The sequence below is a fragment of the Salvia hispanica genome, chromosome 1 (assembly GCF_029641045.1).
Source record: "Salvia hispanica isolate PSC_SH4W2 chromosome 1, Shi_PSC_v1, whole genome shotgun sequence".
Classification (NCBI taxonomy): Eukaryota; Viridiplantae; Streptophyta; class Magnoliopsida; order Lamiales; family Lamiaceae; genus Salvia; species Salvia hispanica.
Genome location: NC_142692.1, coordinates 6,863,373 through 6,886,323, shown reverse-complemented (window position 1 = coordinate 6,886,323; position 22,951 = coordinate 6,863,373). Strand labels below are relative to the sequence as shown.

Sequence of the window (22,951 nt, the reverse complement as noted above, 5' to 3'; positions counted from 1 at the left end):
TTCTATACATTTAGGACTAGTAGTATTCTTATTATTTGCTCATGACTAGACGCAATGTTTATTTTTATATTTTGTTCTATTGCCCTTTCTATAAAAAACTTAGCCTGTTACGTGGCCCCCAAGCCTTGACAAAGTTTATTTTGGCTTATTTCATAGGGTTAATAGCCAAAAAATCATCGAACTCTTGGCCGATTCAGATTTTTATCACGAACTTTAAATGTGATTAAAATATACACATGTGAATAAAAGTTTGTGTTTTTATAAGTTCGTCCTACAAACTACGTCTTTTACAAAATCGGCGGTCCGATGACGTGAACATCCTGGTGCGCCACATAGGATTAAATTTGGGCGAAAGTGAATTTTATGGGAAATTTACTATACTACAAATTAAAAATAATGTATTTTTTCACTTTATTTCACTTTTTTGGAGTATATCTTAGTATTACCTCGTGTAAAATATCTAAAGCCGTCTTAAGAAAACAAGTTCTTTTTTTGTTCGATAGTGCTAAGTGGGTTTGGCCCATTTTCTCTTACTCTTCAATCCCATCGACCAAACTGTCCATGGTTTCGTTTAAAAGATTAAAAGGAGACGAAAGTTCAACGTTTCCAATTGTGTTTTTTGAATTCATTTATTTGTCTTATTGATTGATATGATATGTTCTTTGTTTAAATAAAGGTAAGGTTTGTAGTGGTCAAGCTTTCCATGGAGATTCCAATTAAATCAAGAGAACACTTGTAGTGATTAATTAACTGATTAAAATAAACATGACAGCTCCGTCCGCATTGTATTGGGTGGCTAATAACTTAATACAATTATGTAGATTTGATCAAATTACCTAACATAGAGGTTGACTTCATGTATAAGTATTATTTAATCATAGCTCAGAGCAATTATATATGCAGTACTCACGTTTAGAAGCATAAGGAAACTTCATTTACTTTTAATTGAGACAAATTATTGTCTCGAATTATGACAAATTTAATTCGCGATTCATGTGTAATATATGCATTTTTATCGTATTTAATTCGCTTTGTTTTATTAGCTTCAGAGTTCAGACTAAATACATAGGCTGAAAGTTGAAACAACTTTAGGTTCATAATCTTCTAATATACACTAACATTAAAAATAGTTAGTGCTATTCATTTACAATATATTCTATGTCAATAGTCATCTGTGGTGGTGGGATTTGAATTTAAAATTTTTAATGGCAAATAAAATAGTGAATACAAATAGGAAACAAATTATTTGAGTAGAAAGAAAGTGACGAGAGTGAATAAAAACGAGTTGGTAGCTCAACATTTTAGACTTTTAAGATTCTTTTTCTATTGACAGTGAATTTATACCCACCAGTCTTAATTTCCTACTTAACCTTTGCAAATTTCCCTTAGTTTTGTACTCCATCCGCCGTAATAGATGTCACACTTTCTTTTTTTAGTTTGTTTCATAAAAGATGTTACATTTTCTCTTTTGAAAAAAGTTCACTTTCACATTAATTATAAAATTTATATTTTCTCCCACTACTTAACCCACAAAATAATACTCCCTCCATCCCAGAAAGATTGTCTCAGTTCATTTTTTTACACTTATTTTATAAAAATAATAATAAATAGGTAAAGTTGATAGAAAGTAAAATAAGAGAAAGAATAATGTAGTACTCTACATTATTCTCTCTTTTACTTTACTTTCTCTCTACTTTAACTATTTATTATTATTTTTGCAAAATGAGTGCAAAAAATAAACTGAGACAATCTTTATGGGACGGAGGGAGTACTTATCTCCTAAAATCTTGTACCACCTCCCAAGTATGACATATATCTACCTTGGGACGGAGGGAGTAATTTATTTGGCATATTGATGTTATCTTTGTTGAGTGATTTAATGAGGTGCAAAAGTAGGGGTTGTTTGGTTGCTATAATTACTTGTGATTGAAGGGCGTGTCTAGTTTTATTTATTGTTATGTTGTTTTTTTAATGTATCTTAATTCATTCATAAAATATTAAGATTACATTGTATCTCATGATTATCCATTTTACATTCATTCATATATATGACTAATTTAAGTTAGACATGTCTTATTTTGGATTATCTCATATTGTATTTCACAATATATTATCTTGTCTAACGAACTGAACGAAATCGTAATAGTATATTAATATATTAAATTTTACATATTAAGAAATTTTAATAATGATAAAAGAAGTTTATTAGTTAAATAATCAAATCACGGGGTATATATAACGTATTCTCAGTTTTATTTTAGTAGTACTATGTTTTCACACCAACATACTACACGAGCAACAAATCCAAAAAAAATACTACATCGGCAATTTAACTAATTCCATTTGTACATAACTAGTGGAATTAGATGAGAGGAAATGCCAGAGTAATTAACTTAAATGTATATATTCGACGAGGTTAAAAGAAGACAATTCAAATCATAAAAATCTACTTGTATCTTTAAATAACCTAATTTCTGCTGCTCAGCAAATAATAGTAACCCAAAGTCGCATGCCCTGTTTTGTGACTTTTGACCTGACCGTACATTGATATTTTGTGGAAATTTACCAATTCTCACCAATCTTTTTCTCCTTTTTACCAGTTATTTCCATTCTAATTAAAGCGTTTTATCCCCTATGCATGAGGTGATTGGAGTTTGTTTTTTTAGCATGCTTTCTCCTTGGAGGCTTGGACACTGAGTTATCACATGACCATGAGCATCCGCAATGGTCGGCTAGCGACCGGCTAGCCGAACCATTGCAGTCGGCGAGAGAGAAATTGGTTAGCGCTTCGGCGTGGGTTGGCCGATCGCTCGTCGCTGGCCGATCGGCTAGCCGCCATTGTGGCGGCCCGATCGGCCAGCGCCGATTTTTGATTTTTTTTTTAAAAAACCTATATAAACGCGATTTTCCTTTCATTTTCATTTGCACCACTTGTTTTAACGAGTTTTCTCTCTCTCTAACTTTCTGTACAAGAGCATCATCGAGCGATGGATCACAACAACGAGTCCAGTCCAGCGACGAGTGGATCTCAGACTCCCACGGTACCTGTGGGATTTGGATGATGGCCGGTGCGCCGGGGGGGGGGGGGGGCGCAGGGGGGTATGCCGTGGGGGATGCCGGGCGGCGGGCAGTCAGCGCCCGGGTGGGGGGGTATGCCCCAGACGCAGTAGCAGATGATGCTGCAGCAGATGATGGGGATGATGTGGCAGGGCGGGATGCAGGGGGGGATGCAGCACGGTATGCATCCCGGGATGCAGGGGGGGGGGGGTGCAGGGGTCACCGGGAGGGGACACGGTATATCGGCCCTCGCTTGATTTTTTGACGGCTTCGTCTCACACGTCGACCCCAGTGGAGACGCAGTTCACTGGCGATGACCTTCTGTCATTGCATGATATGAGGATCGATCTCGGGGAAGATGATACTCCCGTTCCAGCGACGCGGGCCGCGCCGAAGAAGAAGACGAGGGGGAAGGGGAAGGGCAAGGCGGTCGGCGAGTCATCGCAGCCCGCTGCCCCTGGCCGGAGGAAGTGGACGGAGGATGAGTACGCCGGGGTGGCCAAGGGGTGGTTGGAGGTGTGCGACGATCCGCTGGTTGCGAACAACCAGCGGGTCGTCAACATGTGGTCGAAGATCAGAGCTGCCTATAGGAGGCACTGTCCGCACGGGAAGGATTTCAGCAACGAGGAGGTCCGGAAGGGGTGGGAGCGCACCAGGGCCGCGGTGGGCCGTTTTGCGAATTTGTACGCCAACGCCCTCCGTCAGCTTAGAAGTGGGCAGAATGAGGACGACGCCCGGAGGATAGCCGCGAGTCAGTTTCCCTTGGAGGGGAAGTATAAGGAGTTCACCTTCTGGGAGTGCTTCTTGTTGTTGAAGGACTCCGAGAAGTTCCGGGCGGGGTGCGACGCTGGGTGGCCGAAGAAGCAGCGACTGAACTATAGCGGCGACTACAGCGGCAGCAGCGGCGGATCCCACGACCTCCCCCCGGATGCTGAGGAGTTTCCATCCCCTCCTTCATTTACTGGTCGCCCCTGCCCGGTTGGACAGAAGCGGGCGCAGCGGGCTGCGAGGGGCGGATCCCCCCTATCGCCCCGCGAGGTCCAGTCCTCCGCCCTCCCACCCGCCCCACTCGAGTACACTCTCCATTCGCATAACCATACGCGGGATCAGATGTACAAGGTCTTCCAAGAGTGGAAGAACGCCACGGACCCTACGGAGAAGATGTTTCTTCACGAGATGCTCGAGAGCATGCGTGTTGATTTGGAGATCGCGAGGGCACGGCTAGCGAGTTCCGACGTGGGCTCAGATACCACGGGCGGCGGCGGCGACGGCGATGGCGACGGCGAGGACGACGGCGACGACGATGAGGAGTAGAGAGTGGCGGGGCTCGTGTGTTGAAGCTCTTTTTTTTTTTAAAAAAAATCATGTACTTTTTTTTAAAAATCTTTTTACTTTTTTTAATGGAATGGATTAATTTTCCTGTATATGTGTCGTAAATTTAATTCCGTATTTTAATCGTAATTTTAATTCCTTAAATGTAGTATATTTTGAATTATTTTTATTGCGGCTGGCCTATGGCTGGCCTAAATCTGATGTGGCAGGTGGATTTTTTAGTGTTGCTGACGTGGCAGGGGAGAGAATGGCTGACCTATTGCTGGCCTATGACTAGTTTAAGCACCATTGCGGATGCTCTAAGCTAAATAAAGAATAATTTTTTATCATCATTTTTAACGAAAGCTATACATAAGAGCAATCGCCTAAAAAATGTTGTTTTACAAAATTTTGAATTTTTTGAATAATTATTGAATTGCGTGAAAATGGTTTATTTATAGATCAATAAACCTATAAAAACATAGAGTTCTGAAAAAAATTCATCACTTTTCTTCTCTACTCTATTATTTTAATCCCCTGTTTTCTATTTTTCTTTATTATATTTTATCAGTTCTATAGTATTATTTAAAATTCATGTCTTCCACAAATAAGACTATATTTTCGTGAAGATGGTATACGAGTATTTATTATGAATTTAACTTGAAGATGTATAGGGATTTTTATCGAAATTTTAATAATATTTTTAAGTTGAAGATCTATAGTGAAAAGTTACAAATAAAACTAACTCATAGTATGAAAAACTATAGGATGCATATAGTACTATGAAATTGGGGTTTAGAATAAAATTTAGAGTATGCAATCTCAAATTCACTGCTCGGTATCACAAAATTGTTTGATCATTTCAATTTTATAATTTGAAGTTATAGCTAAAATAAATATTAAAAATTTCAAAATGTTGTAAAATTGATTACTCAACATACATAGAAAACATACATACTACACGTATATAACACGCGCAAGTTCCAATAAACAAATACATACTTCTTACACAGACTGTACACACACAACACATACACTTGTATAAACAACTCAAAATATATATAAAAAAAGAATAATGTCAAGTTACATCGTGTGTATAAATAAAAAAAATATTTAATTTAATATCATTGTTGAATTTGATTAATTATTTAACTTACTGAATAAGAATTCTAAATTATAAGTACTACAATTTTATGTCATACTAGTTAATTCTATCACAGGAATTAACACAAAAAGTTTATAATTAAATTAAAATAAAATTTCTTTAAATTTAGGGAAAAGTTCTAAATTAGGAAAAAGTTTCTAATTTCATTATACTACTACTTATAATTTTCTATTAAAAGAATATTAACCAATTTAACTTGTTGATGGCCCATTATCTTTATTTATGGGGTTGGTCTATTAACATCAAGCCCAATACCAAAACGCCTAACATGATTCCAAATTTTAAATATAAACCATTTTGCTTACCAAAACCAATTTTTAAATGATTACTAAGTTTTAACTGTTTTAACCAAACCATTCAATCTAAGTTTGGAGGTTTCATGCTTACTGGCTGCCGCTGCTAAAGTTTTCATTCTGCTTGACAAAATGCCTAGCTGAAGTAATAAAACATTCTCACGATTATTTATTTATTTTTAATATCCAGAACCCAAATTTAACCGCTAAATATTAGTATGAATATTGAATAAAATGCTCCTGACCATGTTTCAGTGAATCCACATCTAGGACTAGGAAAGAAGCAGGATGAAGAAGAGCTTGCTACCATTCCTTGTAAATCATCTGATTTTAATGTTATCTTCTGTATTAGTGTATATCTCTAAGTCATCAGTGTGTGTTCTTCATAAATTTCAATCTCTATCACTCACGTCTGCTGTCGTGGGAGAATCCCCGATTGGCATCTCTTCCGGAGACTGATCGGAGATGCTCTTGATCACGAGTTGCAGATACAAGAAGATGAGATTGATAGACACATTAAACTTCAGGCAAGAATCGTGCTTTCTTGAAAAAAAACTCCCCCCTCTTATCTCTTGTTAGTGTTCAGTTGCTTGGTTGATTTGACATGGATTGACATAGCTGTGTGTGATTTATTCTTCAGTTTTGTAAATTGCTTGTCTTTATAGTTATACTATGATATCATATTTGATTGTGTATTGAATTGATTATAGAATGAACAATTTGGCCTTTGTTATACACTTAAGTGATGATTTGTCTATAACGCACCCTCTATGTTGATTGAGATCGTTGCAAGAGATATGATGATGTTGTAAAGAAATTTTTGAATGGACTAAAATATCCTCAAGTCAAAAAAGTGTAGAAAGAGAGTCAAAATGTCTAAAAAGTCTTGTTTCTGGATTCTATCCAAGCTAATAATTTCAGTAATATGCCAACGCAATTGATCAATGACTATAGTTCACTCAAGATATGTCTGAGATACTCAAAGAATTTATAAATAGTAAATGTTTCAGGCATCTCCTCTGTATTTTGTCTCTGCATTTTTAGTTCCACTCGTGCTGCACTGCCAGTTTTAGTTCCTTAATTTGGGAATTAATCGAAAAAGGATTGCATAATGGAGAAAATGAAATAGTTTGTCTTGTTTTTTTAATTTGCACAATATTTATTACTAGTATTGTTACAACTTACAACGCCATATGGGTCCCTGATATTGATAACAAGTTCTAAGTCTTCGTCTGGCTGCTACTAATACAATCATATATTTCTTCATAGGTGCAGGAATTTTTGGCTTACATTCACATTATATTTGAGTTTTGATTTGCGATGGATCAGGAGTATGAGGAACGTGAACGTGTGTTGTCGATCATAAGAGGAGGAGAGGAGTCGTTGGAATCGTATTCTTCAATAACAGATTTCAAGCAGAATTTGGGTGAAGAAGTTTTGGCACATGAGAAATTGGAAAAAGGATGGGTGTTGTATGAGGAATTATTAGGCCAACACAAAATCAAAGCGCTGCTCAAACACACTGCATCGCAAAGTTGGTTTCTCGTCCATTCTCTGATTCAATTTTGGGGAGTGGTGAAGGTGGAGGGGAGCCGTCACTACCTCTCTTCCTCACACCACCCTTTTTGTGTTAGCAGTCTCCACAAGGGGTTATGTTGGTGCAGGAAGCTATGTAGAGATCATGAGTATGTTGTTGATGTCAGAGATGACGAGCAGCAGCTTGGAGGCGTGGGAAGGGTGTACCGGAACAAGCTACCCGAATCCACACCTGATCTGAGACTATACTCCACCCATGAATTTCCAATGCGGGATGAAGCTGCTCGCTGCGGTTTCAGAGCTTACATGGCACTGCCTCTATTTGATTCCCATACCTATCAATGCTACGGTGTGTTGGAGCTCATTGAAAGCCATTATTCTCATTATGCAAGGGAACAATTACTATCTCTGCTGGATCCAGCACTACAGGTTCTTATCTTATTAAGCAATAACATGCTAGTTCATACTCATTAGTCATCACATAGCGTTTATGTTTGGATTGATTGATTGATTGTGGTGTAAAATGTAAATTGAACGATTATGATTAAATTTTTAGAAAAAAAATGAATCCATGAATAATAATTTTAGTGATGGTATTTTAGAATTTTACATTATGGGTTGAATTATTGAAGTGTGACTCGTTATGCAAATCAAATATTAGGCCGAATTAAATTATTTTATTCAATCACGCAATATTATAATATATTCTTATTCAGATTGCAGGGTTGAGGTCCAATCACAATCCCATTGCTATTAGAGGCCCGACAAATGAAAGGGTAAACCGTAAACATAACATCCCTCTAAAATAAACTATTTAGTGACTTCACCTTCTTATTTTGTCCAATCAATATAAGCAGATGCAGCAACCTGAAGCTAACATAGCAGAGGTACTTGAATTGGCTATGGCGACAATCCCACGACTATATCTAGCACAGGTTTGGACCCCGTGTAATAACCAATGTGTTAACATCTCCACCAACTTATGCTTCATGGAGATGGTATCTTTCATAGATTCTCAAAGTAAGATATTCAATTCTTGGGACAATATTGATGGTGATATGCATGCCTATCCTCAAGCTTGTAAATTTCACAAGCTTCGAATAGATGTTCACAGTTACCATTCAAATTTATGTGATTTTACTATATCTGAGAATTCATTGGCCCACTACGTCCAGAGAGCTAGGATGTCCCATAGCATTACAGTTTCTCATCATAACATTGGCAACCATTTGTACGTCATTCAATTTTTTCTTCGTCTGAAGTTTATACGAGATGCTTATGGTGATCATTCTCTACACTTGCTCTTAAGGATACTGGAGATCAATCTCAAGAGTGTAAGTGTAATATTTGTATCTGGGAAGCAACTTGTAGAAGAATATGTAAGGCGTGATGCAATAGAATGCAAGTTAATTGATAGTTTCAGCTTGATGGAGTCTTACAAGCAAAACCTTTCGGAGCTGAACATTACGACATACTTGAAAACAGTTGACCCGTGCCTAAAACCTTCTTCCATGGGTGAGTACAAAGGATGGATTTTTTGCTTGCCAGCTACACAAAGCGTATGTGGAAAACAGGTTAAAAGTAACTCAACATTGATCAAGGAGAAGATGGAAGGTTTCATGAAGAATATAGCAGCGAAATATTGGAACCACAATAAATGGATAGTCCAATTTTGGGCGCCCAAAATGACGAATAATAGAGGTTATCTAGAAACTTCAAATCAACCTTATGCCGTTGGTTGTCTTGCAAAGGGTATAGCTTCCTTTAGGAAACGATGCAAGGAAAATTACTATTTTGTTGACGACCAAGCCAAACAAGATGAACTCGGACCCCCCGGACGTGTCTACAGATTCAAACACCCCGAAATCAGCCCTGATCTCTTCTTCTACACTAGACAAGAATTTCCAATGAGAAACTTTGCTATGCTTTGTTGTAATCGTGGATACTTAGCAATACCTGTATTTGATGATAAAGGCATAGGCAGCCATCAACTTGTGGGTGTGCTAGAGTTCCTAGGATTTTATTATTGTGACCTTCCAATCATCGGAGAACTAATGGAGGTAGCATCTCTTGCCAGTTTTGACTTGTTATTATATAAAATCGTTTTGAAAACAAAGTCCACTTAATTCCATGCAGGAAGCATTACTCTCCTCAACTCACATAGACTTTCACCCAAGATTCTCGGCAAATGAACCAGTTAATGTATGCTTTAACACAATTTTAGATTGGTAATTATGTCACCAACATATTTGTATGTCTTCATTCGAATTAATTAGTACTATTTGAATCAGATTGTCAATCGCAGGAAAAAAGCTTTGACAGAAATCCGCAATACCCTTAGCATTATTGATAAGGATCTTCCCCAACTCCATATGACAAATGTTTGGGGCCCCATCGCAGAATGTGTTAGTAATACCTATGATAATAGGAGCTGCATTGAGCTGGCATTCTCTACTAATGATATCTTGGAATTTATGCCCACAGATTCAGTTCACTGCATTCATGTCCAAGCCAGAAAAGGGATTGTTGGAATGGTATTGACATCTGAAAACAAATCATGTTTTTGTCCAAATTTAAGTGAATTTAGCATAGTCGACCAACCCCTGTCACACTATGAATATGAGTGATCGACGTGATGCTTGTTTTGCAATTTGTTTGCAAAGTTCATACACTGGTAACCTTCTTTATGTCATGGAGTTCTTTCTCTACCAAGGTCCCGCGACACGTAAGTATGTTGGGTCCTTGAGCCTTCTATTGCCAATAATGAAGCATGAATTAAAATCATTTAAAATGGCATGTGGGAAGCAACTAGGAGAGGAATTGGTGGTTGAAGTTAATGAATTTTTTGATGCAAACAAACTTGATTGCTCTGAATTAGAACTTGCATCTGTGTATCCAGTCGTATTTAAAAGAGTGCAGTACAATCAAAAGGAGTACCATCAGACTGAAGAACATCAACAAAATGAGTATCATCATATTGAAGAACAACAAAATGAGTATCATCATGCCGAAGAAGAATACGCAGAAGAATGCATTGAAGAAGAACAACAAAACGAGTACCATCATGCCCAAGAAGAACAACACGCAAAAGAATATACTGTTGTTGCTTCACATTCCAATACACAAGATAGAGGTAAGAGAAAAAAGTCCCTCCATCTGAGTGCTGGGGTTCTAATATCACATTTTGGGATGGACCTAAATGCTGCTGCGGAAAAGCTCTGTGGTAGGTATAAACTATGGTTCAATCTTCTTTGAAAGTAAATGTATAGTACGTACTGACATGAATATGAATTTACTTGTTTTTTACAGTTGCAAGATCAACATTAAAGCGTGCGTGCAGGAAACATGGCATTCTTAGGTGGCCAAACAGAAAACAACACAAGAAAAATCCATCCCTTTTCGAAGAAGAAAGTGCTGCGAATTCAGAGCAAGACTTGTTGCCATCAACCAGCAACGTTCATCCATTGGAGAATGTGACACAAAGAAACACAGGAAGCGCAGACAAGGTGATTGTAAAGGTGAAGTATAACGAGGATTTCATCAAATTTGATTTGTCTCAACCATTATTAGGATTGGCAAAGCTTACTGAAGAAGTTGCGACGAGTCTAAATTTGGAGATGGGTAGTTTCAAGTTGAACTACGTGGATGAAGATGGTGATGAGATATTATTAACCAGAGAAGCTGATCTGCAACTTTGTCCAAAGACTCGAACAGCAACAGGCGAGCCACTCATCCGACTGTTGGTTCGATGACAAGATTAGCTCCACTTTTTTCGTTCAGTTCATTTCTAAACAAACGCCTTTGCAATTGGTTAAAATTCTGGAATGAAAGTTGGCTTACTGCCCTTGATGGTGGCTCTGTCAAGACTTTGTTTGTATCTTTGTCTTTATCTTGGATTTTGGTGTAAAAGCTTCTTTATTGTGTTGGCGTAGCAAAAGACTGTGTGTGGTCAGCTTTAATTTGTATGTTGGAATCAACTTCTACTTGAGTTCATTTATAAATAGTGGTATCATTTTAATTAAGGAGCTGAGGTGAAATCTTCGAACAGAAACAGTTTCAGCTTTCAACAATATCATATAATGGCATTATCCAAATTTCTGAAATTGTATGGAGTTTAAACTTTAAATACAGAGTATATGGTGTTAAAGAGCGCTATATAAGTGAAATAATCAATTATTAATATATATAGTGGCGGACACAGGAATAAAATTTGGCAGGGGCTTTACTAAAATTTTTCATACTAACTTTCGTCTATGAAGATAGTCTCGTTTTGTCATTTTTGGATATCCGCTAGTCCTATTTCTAAAACTGGAAAGTTTCTTTCTTATATTTTTATCTACTTTTCTTTCTATCTTTTTTTATTTTACCTACTTTTTCTCTTTTTCTCTTAATTTATTAATTTCTCACTAAAACCCGCGCTGTCCACAAACGAGACTATTGTTTTGTGTCGTCATCTCTTATACCTTACTTTCTTCATCTATCTTACTTTATTCCCTCTCTTATTTTACTTTCGCCACTTTAATCTTTAACACATCAATTTCTTAAATCATGTGCCCAACAAAATACTACAACCACTTTGAGACGAATGGAGTAAAAATTATAAAAATACATAAATATCTAATATATAAAATTAATCCAGTTTAACAAAAAGAATAATACGGATTCATGTTCTATTTGTGTTTATTTTGCTAAAGCAATAAATATTTAATACATAAAAATGCATAATTATCTAATACATTGTAATTTTGTAAACTACTCCCTTCATTTCCTAAAAATAAAAAATATTTCTTTTTAGTTTGTTTCTGAAAAATAAAAACTCTATATTTAAGAAATGGACTCCACAATCCTTTAATTTTATTATCATTAATCTTATCTTCTTCTTTTTTACTAGACTAATTATATATTAAAATTTATATTATTTTTAAAGATTTTATTTTTAAAAAATGGAGAGAATGATAAAAGAAGAGGAAAATTTTGACATCACCTCTCCAGTTACAAGTTGGAATTCTCGTTTGAATAAAAACATTAGCGTCAAATTTAGGAAACAATTTAATAGGGAGTAGGGAAATTTAATAGGGAGTAGGGATTGATTTTTTCAATTATTATTATATTCCTTGAAGTTTAAAAGGTTTTATTATTTCATCTTCTTCCTCATCCTAAATAACTTTATGCGGCGGCCATTGTTCCAATAAGTTTTCTCTGTAATTTTATATTTCAGCCCCTCCTTCCACTAAATCTATTTCCCATTAAACCCCAAAGATATTAATTTGGAAAGGGCTGAAGGATAGTTTTTAATAATTTCGAAAAATTTTATAATAGAAATTTATTAAAAAAAAAAGGTTTGGGAAGGGCTTAAGCCCTCACCTCCTCCACCTGTGTCCGTCACTGAATACATGTATTACTGTTATTTTGTGAAATGGTTATAGTGAGTAAAAGGATACTCCCTCCGTCCCAAGATATTAGACCAACTTTCTCTTTTGGGATGTCCCAACATATTAGACTCATTTCCTTTTTTTAGTAAAAAGCATCTATCTTATTTTATTCTCCACCTACTTTTATCTCTCTTCTCTCCCCTACTTTTTCCCTCTCTCATACTTTACTCTCTACACTTTAACTATTTAAATATCAATTCCTTAAATCATGTGCCCAAAAGAAGTGAGTCTAATACTCCGGGACGGAGGGAGTACTATGTTTAGAATTGCAATCTTCTTTATACTGATTACTCCCTCCGTCCCACATAATTTTACACATTTTGACCCGGCACGGATTTTAAGAAATGTAATGAAAAAGTGAGTTGAAATAGTTGGTGGGATGTGGGTCATACTTTTAAAGTATTAGTTTTATAATAAAATGTGAGTATGAATGAGTTAGTGGAATATGTGGTCCACTATCAAAAATGGTAAAAGTGAAATGAGTAAAATTATGTGGGACGACCCAAAATGAAATATTGGATAAAATTACGTGGGACGGAGGGAGTATATTTCAAAACCTAATATCAGAAAGCAAATGTTGAGATTTTGAAGTAAATTACAAGCAGAAAATCAATTTTTCACTACAAATACAAATTTGTCACCAATCCTCAATTGAGGTTGCTCTAATTAACCCAAAATGATAAAATTGAAACCTAAAAGTAAAACAGCATTAGTGTTCATTTGATCGAAAAAGTATTTATAATTTGATCTTTTCAAAATATATATTAGTAGCAATATTGATCTTGTCTTTGTGATTTACATCACATGCTTCCCGTATTAATTTATTTTTCATTCTAATTTAACTTGATTAATCCATTCTTACGAATATTTTTATTAAAAGTTAGTATTATATTGAAATATAAATAAATATAATAATTTTAAATTTAATTTCATAAAATAACGATTACAACAAATTAAAATCTCAATTTCATTATACCTAGATAGTATTTTTTATAGCACATACACCCTTAATAAGTACTACTCTGTAAGTAATTTTTTTTTGTTTGATCACAAATGTACCTAACCCACTTTTGCTGTAATCTGACTAATCCTGCTCGATCGAATTTGCGGACTAAGGCCGAACACGTGAACTCAATGTCACTTTACAGGCTATCGCACTGGGTTGTTTATAATGGCACATTATCTTTTTTATGGGTTTGGGCTTTAAGATTAAGCCTAATTACCGAAACAAAAAACATAGACCATATTTCTTTGATGCTGTTGGTTCGGGATGTGCAATCAATTGACTTTTCCCTTAATAATTGATTAATCTTTAGTTAGAGTTTATTTTGCACAAGTCAAATGTTTTTGATTTTGTGTTCCATCACGCTGCACCAATCGGTGGAAAAAATTGAACCAAGCCTTCCGTCCCATAATAGGAGACACATTTAGTGTAGATATAAATTTTAAGAAATGTAAAGAATAATGAGTTAGAAAAGTTAGTAGAATATGTGGTCCACTTTTTTATATTAATTTGGGATATTGACATCTAATATTACGAAACTTTCAAAAAGTTGGGTTTTTCCCACGAACTTTAAAATTGACAAATAATATCACGAACTTTACCCCGGGTTTGTTTTTTCCCACGAATGAAAAAATTCATGTTATTTTAATAGATTGAAGAACAATTTTGGAGGGTGTGCTTCAAGAAAAACTATCTTCAAAGATTGAAAAACTTGAAACTTTCAAAATTGTTGTCGAGAAATTACGAAGAAAAATCGGTACCATAATATTATTTGTGGGAATTTTTTCATTCGTGGGAAAAACAAACACGGGGTAAAGTTCGTGATATTATTTGTCAATTTTAAAGTTCGTGGGAAAAATCCAACTTTTTGAAAGTTTCGTGATATTAGATGCCAATATCCCTATTAATTTTTATAATAGAATGTGAGTGAAGTGAGTTAGTGGAATGTGAGGCCTACTTATCAATTATAGTTAAAGTGAAATGTGCCTCTTGGTGTGGTATGGACCGAAATGTCAAAATGTGACTCTTATTGTAGGACGAAGGAAGTACTAATTTAGAGCATCCACATCCATGCTCTTGCCAAGAGCATGGATGTGGGCCTGAACCACTTTTATTCATTTTTTACTCCCTGCTCATCCGCAAGAGCATGATCAAGGGTCTCACCATTCCAATATTCAATTTAAATACTTTAATTATTAAAAATATTTCCAAAATATTAAAATGCATTAAAATACCTGAACTACTGTTACAAATTACTAAAAAAAATAAAGAGTTATATAATTAAAATCCTAAAAATTAAAAATTACATAGTTAAAATCCTAAAAATTAAAAATTACATAATTAAATCCTAAAAATTAAAAAATACATCCGTGGAAGACTAGTCTGATGGCGGTATCCCCAATTGCCGCCAGAGGGCTGCTATCATTGCATGATGTGCGTCTAATTGCTGGGGAGTCATTCGAGACGCATCGGCGTTAGTGGCGTTATGCAAATGGCCCACAACGAGTTGGTGGTGGGTGGAGGCGGCAAAAAGGGAGCGAGAGCGGGAGCCGGCGGTTAGGCTGGAGTCGCGGCGCGATTGCGGCTGGCCGTCGCCTTTTTTCTTCCCTGCGGATAAGGATTTGATGCCTCCCTCATTTGAAAAAAGATCCTACATTTGCTATCTAAGACAATTAAACACTACTAATAATATGGACCCCACATTCCACTAACACTACTTCTCTATTACTTTTTTTCCTTCTCTGTTACTTTACCAATTCCACATTAAACACGTGTCATTCACAACGTGGTCTATTTTTCGTGGACGGAGGGAGTATAAAATTACAGTGTATGTTAAAACTCTTAAATTTTGTCCCACATCGACTTGGTGATGATCCTAACTTCTCTATATAAGTGTGGATAACCCTCCCCCTTATAAGGCCTTTTAAGGGTGAGTGAAACATTTCTATGGTATTGTAACACCCCGAATTTTCGAACCCTAATTTTAGAGCCCTAAAATTTATTATTGATGACGTGGGAGATGTGAATTATTTGATAAATGAATTTATTGCATGAGTTTCTTTGACCGGGAAGTTTGAAAAGTCAAAATTGTTGACTATGTGATGTGGCATGTGACTTATTAAATTATGAGATTATGTGGTAAATTATTTGTTTAAGGGTGAGTGAGAATATTAGGGATAATTTCCATAAATATTATGACCTTATTTTTCCTTGTTCAAATTTTTGAACCTTTCAACCTTTGAAGAGGAAATTCTATCTTTTCGGATTTAATTTAGTCCTTGGGATATTTATCCAAATTAAATCCAAGACCCAATTATTCCTTATTTTAAGGAGGGAAAAATCGACACCCCCTTTGTTCCTAGTGATTTTCGATAATCACCAATATAAGGAAGAGAGTATTAGTTTTATTATTTAATTGATCCCTTATTTGATTTTCCTTCCATACATATGATTTGAATATTCTACCAAATCTTTCCATACTTCAAGAGATCTTGCCATACCCTATTTTAGTTAATAATCAAAAATCCATGCCTTATTTAAAAGGCATAGAGACGCCTCTTTCCTTGCTCCAATGGGAGGATCTTTATTTTTATTTTACTCCATGATATTTTATTCTACTCCAGAAAAATACCAAAACAAAATCTTGGCTAATTAAAAAGCCTAATTTTCTAAACCTACATGCCTTGGAACCCTAGAGCTTATTTTTGGTATTTCTTCTTCCCTACTCCATAATATTGATTATTTAATTGTGGAGAATAAAATCTTACGAAATATTCTAAAGATCTTTTTGAGCTCTATAAATAAGAGGAACTCCTAAACCTAGCCATCAAATTTTCGCCCCCCACCCCAAGTACACGCCCCTCCGTCTTCTCCTTACTCTCTCAATTTTCTTCTACTTTACTCCATTAATCCTTCATCCTTTGAGAAGAAATTGAAGTTTGATCCAAGCATTTTCGAAGAACCAAGTCTTTACTTACTTTCTACCGATCGTTTTTCTCAAAAAGGTATTCTTATATTAATCTTCTTCTTTCTACTTGATTCCTCTTCTTTCTAACCGATTAATCGGTATTCTTGAACCCTCATGCATATTATTTGAGTGAAAGTGGGATAAAAGGGATATGGAAAATATGTATGCATGTTGTGTGTGTGTGTGTGTGTGCGTTGTGTCTTGGCAAAATACTCATGTGCGATATATGTTGATGTTAGATCTAGAGTCGAGATGCGAATGAATTATATATTTAGTGAGCATGATCTTGATTGATTAGTAATGTTAAGTTAAGTCGATGAGAAAAGGGAAAGCGTCGAGACATGCATGTATTAGGAGTTGAGTTAAGAATCTGATTTGTGATATGTGCCTATGTGATTAAAAAGGTGAAACCTCGGTTGCGAAGACAGATAAAGGAAAGAGAAACTTACTTGAAACCTAAGCAGTCGAGGTGGGCTTTACTCTTGAACACTCTTTTATTTTATCAAAAATATTGATTGGTGTTATAAGGGTGGTTTAACTGTTATACCATGCCTATATCTGTTTTATTGTGATATTGTGCGTCTGATACCTAGTTTGTGAGTTCGCTCCATTGGGCTATTGGGCTGTGGATATGTCTATACGAATTCGGGTCTGAGTATGGGCCGCAAACCCTACCAGGCTGTGTACACGAGGGGATCGGGAGCCGTCCTTGCTAGTCGGCCGGTCTTGTGGGCGAAAAGTGTGGCACACTTTCGTCGCACCATGGAATGATTGTGATTGTTGATTTTGTTGAGGAAAATGGGGAGTTATTTTGACTGGCCAGTCTATGGAAACATACTTTTGTGATACTCGTGATATTTCTCTTTTAACTGCTTAAAACTCGAGTTCACCTGGTAAGGGTGACATAACTTATAAAATGTTTTGGCAATGAGCTCACTGAGTATTTCAAAATACTCAGCCCTGCATGTGTTTTCCTTATGTGCAGGTTGAATGATGACGAGCGGTGGCAGGTGTTGAGCATGATAATTAATTAAGATGGTTGTTTGAACTTCGAGCGTAGTCGTGTCTTCATACATAGTTGCGTTTTCTCTTGGTCGCTTTCCGCTGAGTTTTTGATACACTTATGTCTATTTTGAATATTTTGCACTCTCCTTTCGGGTTAGAGGCTTTGGACTATCTTGTGGTTTTTATCTTGGAAACTATGTCATACTCTTGAGATTTTTGAACGACATTTATGATACATTCCTTTTTCTTATTCGAGTTTCTAGGTTAAGTTGTTGCTTTAAATGCTCTGATAGTTCCTTCTAATCTTTTGGTCAACACTCTTTAAATGAAACCCTAGCCTTTGTTTATTTCTTCGAGTCTGTTTGGTAGCAGTTGCCGCATTTATTGTACCCTAGGAAAGCGGGCTGTTACAATAGCGGTTCCAAGTCGATGATAGATTTTATCTCTTTATCTCTTCTCTTGCCTACCCACGTGATGGAAGTCTGATGTGTCATTCCGGCCCACACGTGAGCGTGTTAAAACTCTTAAATCTTGTCCTACATCGATTTGATGATGATTCTAGTTTCTTTATATATGTGTTTTTAAGGGGTGGGTGGCTCATTTCTAATTGTGTATATAAATATTATTGAATTAAAATAAAATTCTACTACTTATAATTTTATTTCAATTACAATTGGCATCTCTAAATATATAAAGCTACAGTTTTTGCAACCCAATTTTGGCGCCCAACTTCATAAAATGTTGCCAAAAGTTTATTTCTACGTATTGTAAGCTAGGTTTTAATATCGTAACACTAACTTTTGTTTATGATATATATTGATATGCACCGAATAAGATAGATGAAACAACTACTCAGGGTGTCTCCACTGGCCGCCGTCCCGTTCGCCCGTCGGCGACGTCCGACCGGACGTCCGCCGTAGTGAGCGGGACGTCCGCCCACGCCCGCCCCGAGTGCCCCTGCCATGAGCACGCCCCTCGCGTCGATGTCCGATCGGACGTCCGCCACTGTGGCGAAGGTCGGACGTCCCGGTCGGACGTCCGACATTTTTAACTTTTTAATTTTATTTTTTTAATAAACTCTATAAATAGGGCTCCCTCAACTTCATTTCATTCACACCATGACAAGTTTCTCTCTCTAAATCTACAAATTTCATTTCTACTACAATAGAGTACAATAGAAACTCCCCCACCACGAGCGGAGGGAACACACCCTCGATTTCCATCGGATCAGAGGGAAATGGGCGGTATGTCGGCGATGACTCCCTAAATGTTCTACAATATGTACACCTGGATGAGTCAGATGATGCCAGGGGCAGCGGGTATGCCGGCAAATATGTCGGGGATGGGTGGGACTATGTCAGGGGTAGCGTGGATGGGCGGTATGCCGCCAAATATGGCAGGGGTGGGAGGGATGATGCCTGGGGCAGTGGGGATGGGCGGTACGCCACCAAATATGTCGGTGGGTGGGTCGATGCAGCACAGGAGCCCGAGGATGCCTAGGGAATCTGTCTTTCGGCCATATATAGATTTGTTGGCCAATGATTCCCCTATTTCTGTTCCGGAGACTCAGTACGCCGGCATCGAAACTTTCTCCTTTGAGCAGCTGGGAGCGGAATTGGGGCTATCGCCGATCCGTGAGACTCCCGATGAGGCGAGGCCTGCTGCAGGGGGCAGGAGCAAAGACAAGGCCAAGGCCAGGATCGGGGGTAGGGGCAAGGGCAAAGTCCCGAGCTCTTCCTCGCACATGGGGGCAGAGGAGGAGGAGGAGGGTGAGGATGAGACTAAGAGGAGGACGATCTGGTCCGTGTGGGAAAATGTCGCGCTTGCGAAGGCATGGATCGGTGTTGTAGAGGATCCCTACACCGAAGCGAACCAGTTTGTTGGCCGAATGTGGCATCGCATTAGTGCCGCCTACCGCGGCATCAAACCGTCTGGGGCGAAGCCTCGCACACCCGAGCAATGCCGGAAACAGTGGCTTCGGTTGAGGCCTAAGCTCAGTCGTTTTGCCGCCCTCTACCAAAACAACATGCGCATGGTAACCAGTGGCATGTCTGAGGATGATGTGAAGAAACAAACCTTGGCCCAGTACCCCAGCCGAGAGTTGAGGATCAAAGAGTTTGACCAGTGGGAGGCCTTTCTCGTGGTCAAGGATTCACAAAAGTTTGCGATTGGTGTCGAATCGGGCTGGAAGCGGACGAAGATCAACTCTTCCGGTGAGTACAACAGCAGTGCTGGTTCGCACGAGCTCCCCGAAGCCGAGGAAGTGGCCCCGCTACCACGAACAGACTCTCGCCGTCGTCGTCGCCCGATGGGGCAACAGGTTGCGCAGCGGATGGAGAGGGGAAGCGGCAGCGGGTCCTACGAGGTCGAATCGGAGGCCCCAGGAGGCCCAGAGGACGACATCCTCGCCCACGCGCAGCTAACGAAGACCCTGATGCAGAGCACTATGAAGTGGTATAACGCGCAGGATCTAGTGTTGAAAAGGTTGTGCAAGGAGGTGGTCGACCAATGTCGGCGCGATTTAAGGATGCCACCCATTGATGATTATGGCGTCGAGATCGGGGGGCGGGGACGTCGGAGGCGGCAGAGGCATGGGCGATGGGGGACGAGGACGAGGAGTGAGAGCCGAGGGTATTATGTAATTTTATTTTTAAACTATGTTTTTTTTTTAAATTATGTAATTTTTTTTAATTATGTAATTTTTTTAATGAAGTTTTCGAATTTTCCCGTATTCCGTTTCGACGTATTAATTCTGTAAATTTTTAGTCCGTAAATTGAATAATTGTGGGAAGGGCTAGTGGAAGTCCTAGTGGGAAGTCCTGGTGCATGGGAAGGGCTAGTAATGTGGCAGTGAAATGGGAAGGGCTAATGCTGACGTGGCAGACAGTTTTTATGAGAAGGGCTATTGGAGATTCTAGTGGGAGGGGCACCATCAGTGAATGAAGCTTTACACATTAGACAACATCAAATATCGTGCATTGTGATGTAAAATAAATTTACAATATGTTTTGGCAATGACAGGTAGTGGCAGACATGACTTGACAAGTAGAATGTAAAGGAGATATAAGTGTTTATTTTGCATGTAATGACCAATATAAATTACAGTGCATTGATTTAATGAACTCCATCCGTCCTATAAAAGTTGAGTCGTATTTCTTTTTAGTCTGTCCCAATAAAGTTGAGTCATTTCCTTTTTTACTTAAAGACAAAACATCTAATCACTCTTATTTTATTCCATCATTTACTTTACTCTCTCTTATCTTTCCTACTTTTTTCATCTCTCCTATTTATTTAATATAAATTCTTAATCTCCGTGCCCAAAAGTTTTGTCTCAACTTTTATGGGACGGAGGGAGTACAAATCAAGTTTTGAACCTCTATAAATACCACAATAAATAAATCGTGTGAACAAATTTACTACTCCTACTACCAATATTTTAAAAATCGGACTGGCCAGCAAACCGGTGAAGCTACTGGTTCATGGTTCAATCGGTCCGACCGGTTTAACTACTGGTCGAACCGTTATACTATTATAAATATATTAAATTAAATATATAATGCACAAAAAATATAATAAATAATAAAATATAATTCATAACTAAACCATATAAATAATTAGTTATAGATATAATATAAATAAAAAAATAGTATTCAAATATTAAAATAGAATAATTTTTTATTAGTAAATACTCCCTCCATCCCACATTTGTAGTAACATTTAGTTATGGCACGGGTTTTAAGGAATTGGTGGAGTGTGTAATTAATGAAGTGAGAGGTGGAGTGTGTAATAAATGAAGAATGTTGGTGGAGTGAGATGATGGAGTGTGTAATAAATGAAGTGAGATGATGGAGTGTGTAATAAATTAAGTGAGTTGGTGGGTTCCTTTTTGACTTTTTGATTTGTTATTTTTGTTTTGATTTATTTTAATGTAGATAATGGCATTTGGGTGTAATTTTAGTGAATAATGAGGTAAAATTTTATGTGCAAATATGGTAAATTCTAAATGTTACTTCAAATGTGGGACGGACTTTTATGGCAAAATGTTACTACAAATCTGGGACGGAGGGAGTATAATTAAATACATAAATTATTAATTAGTGTAGATGAAAATATATATTATATGTATAAAAGTAGATAAAGTTCATGTTATTTAAAAAATGTGTGTGTGACGAAGTAATATTATAAAATTATTTAAAAAGAATATTAGGTAGTTTAAATAAAATATACGAATAATAATATTTAATAAATAGTGAACTATAACTAATAAGTAATATGTAAAAAAATATGAATGATAACTTGATAACTAACGATAAAATTTAGTTATTAGTAAGTATGAATAGAAGTTAAGATATAATAATTATAATTTAATATATACTACAGGGGATGTAATCAATTGCTAACTAATTACCAATTCCAAATTGAGACCAATTTTTAACCATTAAATTAGAAGATCTTGTGGTTAATATAATGCCAAGTGTAATATATTTTAAATTTAAATAATTATTAATTAAATTAAAAGGTATTAATGTCAAATCCTATATGTAGTAATTATAACTAACTACTTTCTCTATCCTCAAAATCATCTCAAATCTTTAAATTTACGTACTCAATTTAAATTATTTTTTCGCAAAAAATATATCAAATTAAAGATAATTTAATAAGGATTCCAGCGAGATCTCAATTGCATATGTTCCGACGATATTCGGGTGATGAAATTTGATAAATTATATTTCAATTTTCGTACATGTTGATAAGCAGCTTTTATCAACAAATGTAACAAAAAATCTCAATATATTGTAGGCAAAATGTCAATATTATGCATGTCCAATCTCAATAAAAATGTGTTGATATTTTCTTGTCCTTGTATTCATATTCTAATGTCATATCGTTGATATTTGTAATACACAATGTTGATATTAAAAAAACACTCACGAAAATTGTCATATGATAACATAATGACGATATTACCCTTTTGTTGATATTTTGTCTACTATTTATTGAGATTTGTGAGCTTTAATCTCATCCACTCATTTTAAAATCCAAGGGTGGAGATTTAGTCTTGATTTTGGATTAGGGTACTATAAGCATTAGAATAAGACCCTATACTATAATTACAAATTATTTATAGAATATATAATTAAGATGAATTATTTCATTAGCATGGGTAATTGGGTGTATAAA

At 36.6% G+C, this 22,951-nt stretch overlaps 1 pseudogene across 1 annotated transcript; it reads left to right on the top strand.

Annotated features, from left to right (window-relative positions):
* The first annotated feature begins 7,106 nt into the window (after positions 1 to 7,106).
* Positions 7,107 to 11,368, top strand: LOC125221375 (protein NLP6-like; annotated as a pseudogene). Its single transcript, XR_016130613.1, has 6 exons — positions 7,107 to 7,791; positions 8,079 to 8,138; positions 8,220 to 9,422; positions 9,499 to 9,564; positions 9,654 to 10,585; positions 10,672 to 11,368. The product of XR_016130613.1 is annotated as a protein NLP6-like (transcript).
* The last annotated feature ends 11,583 nt before the right edge of the window (positions 11,369 to 22,951 follow it).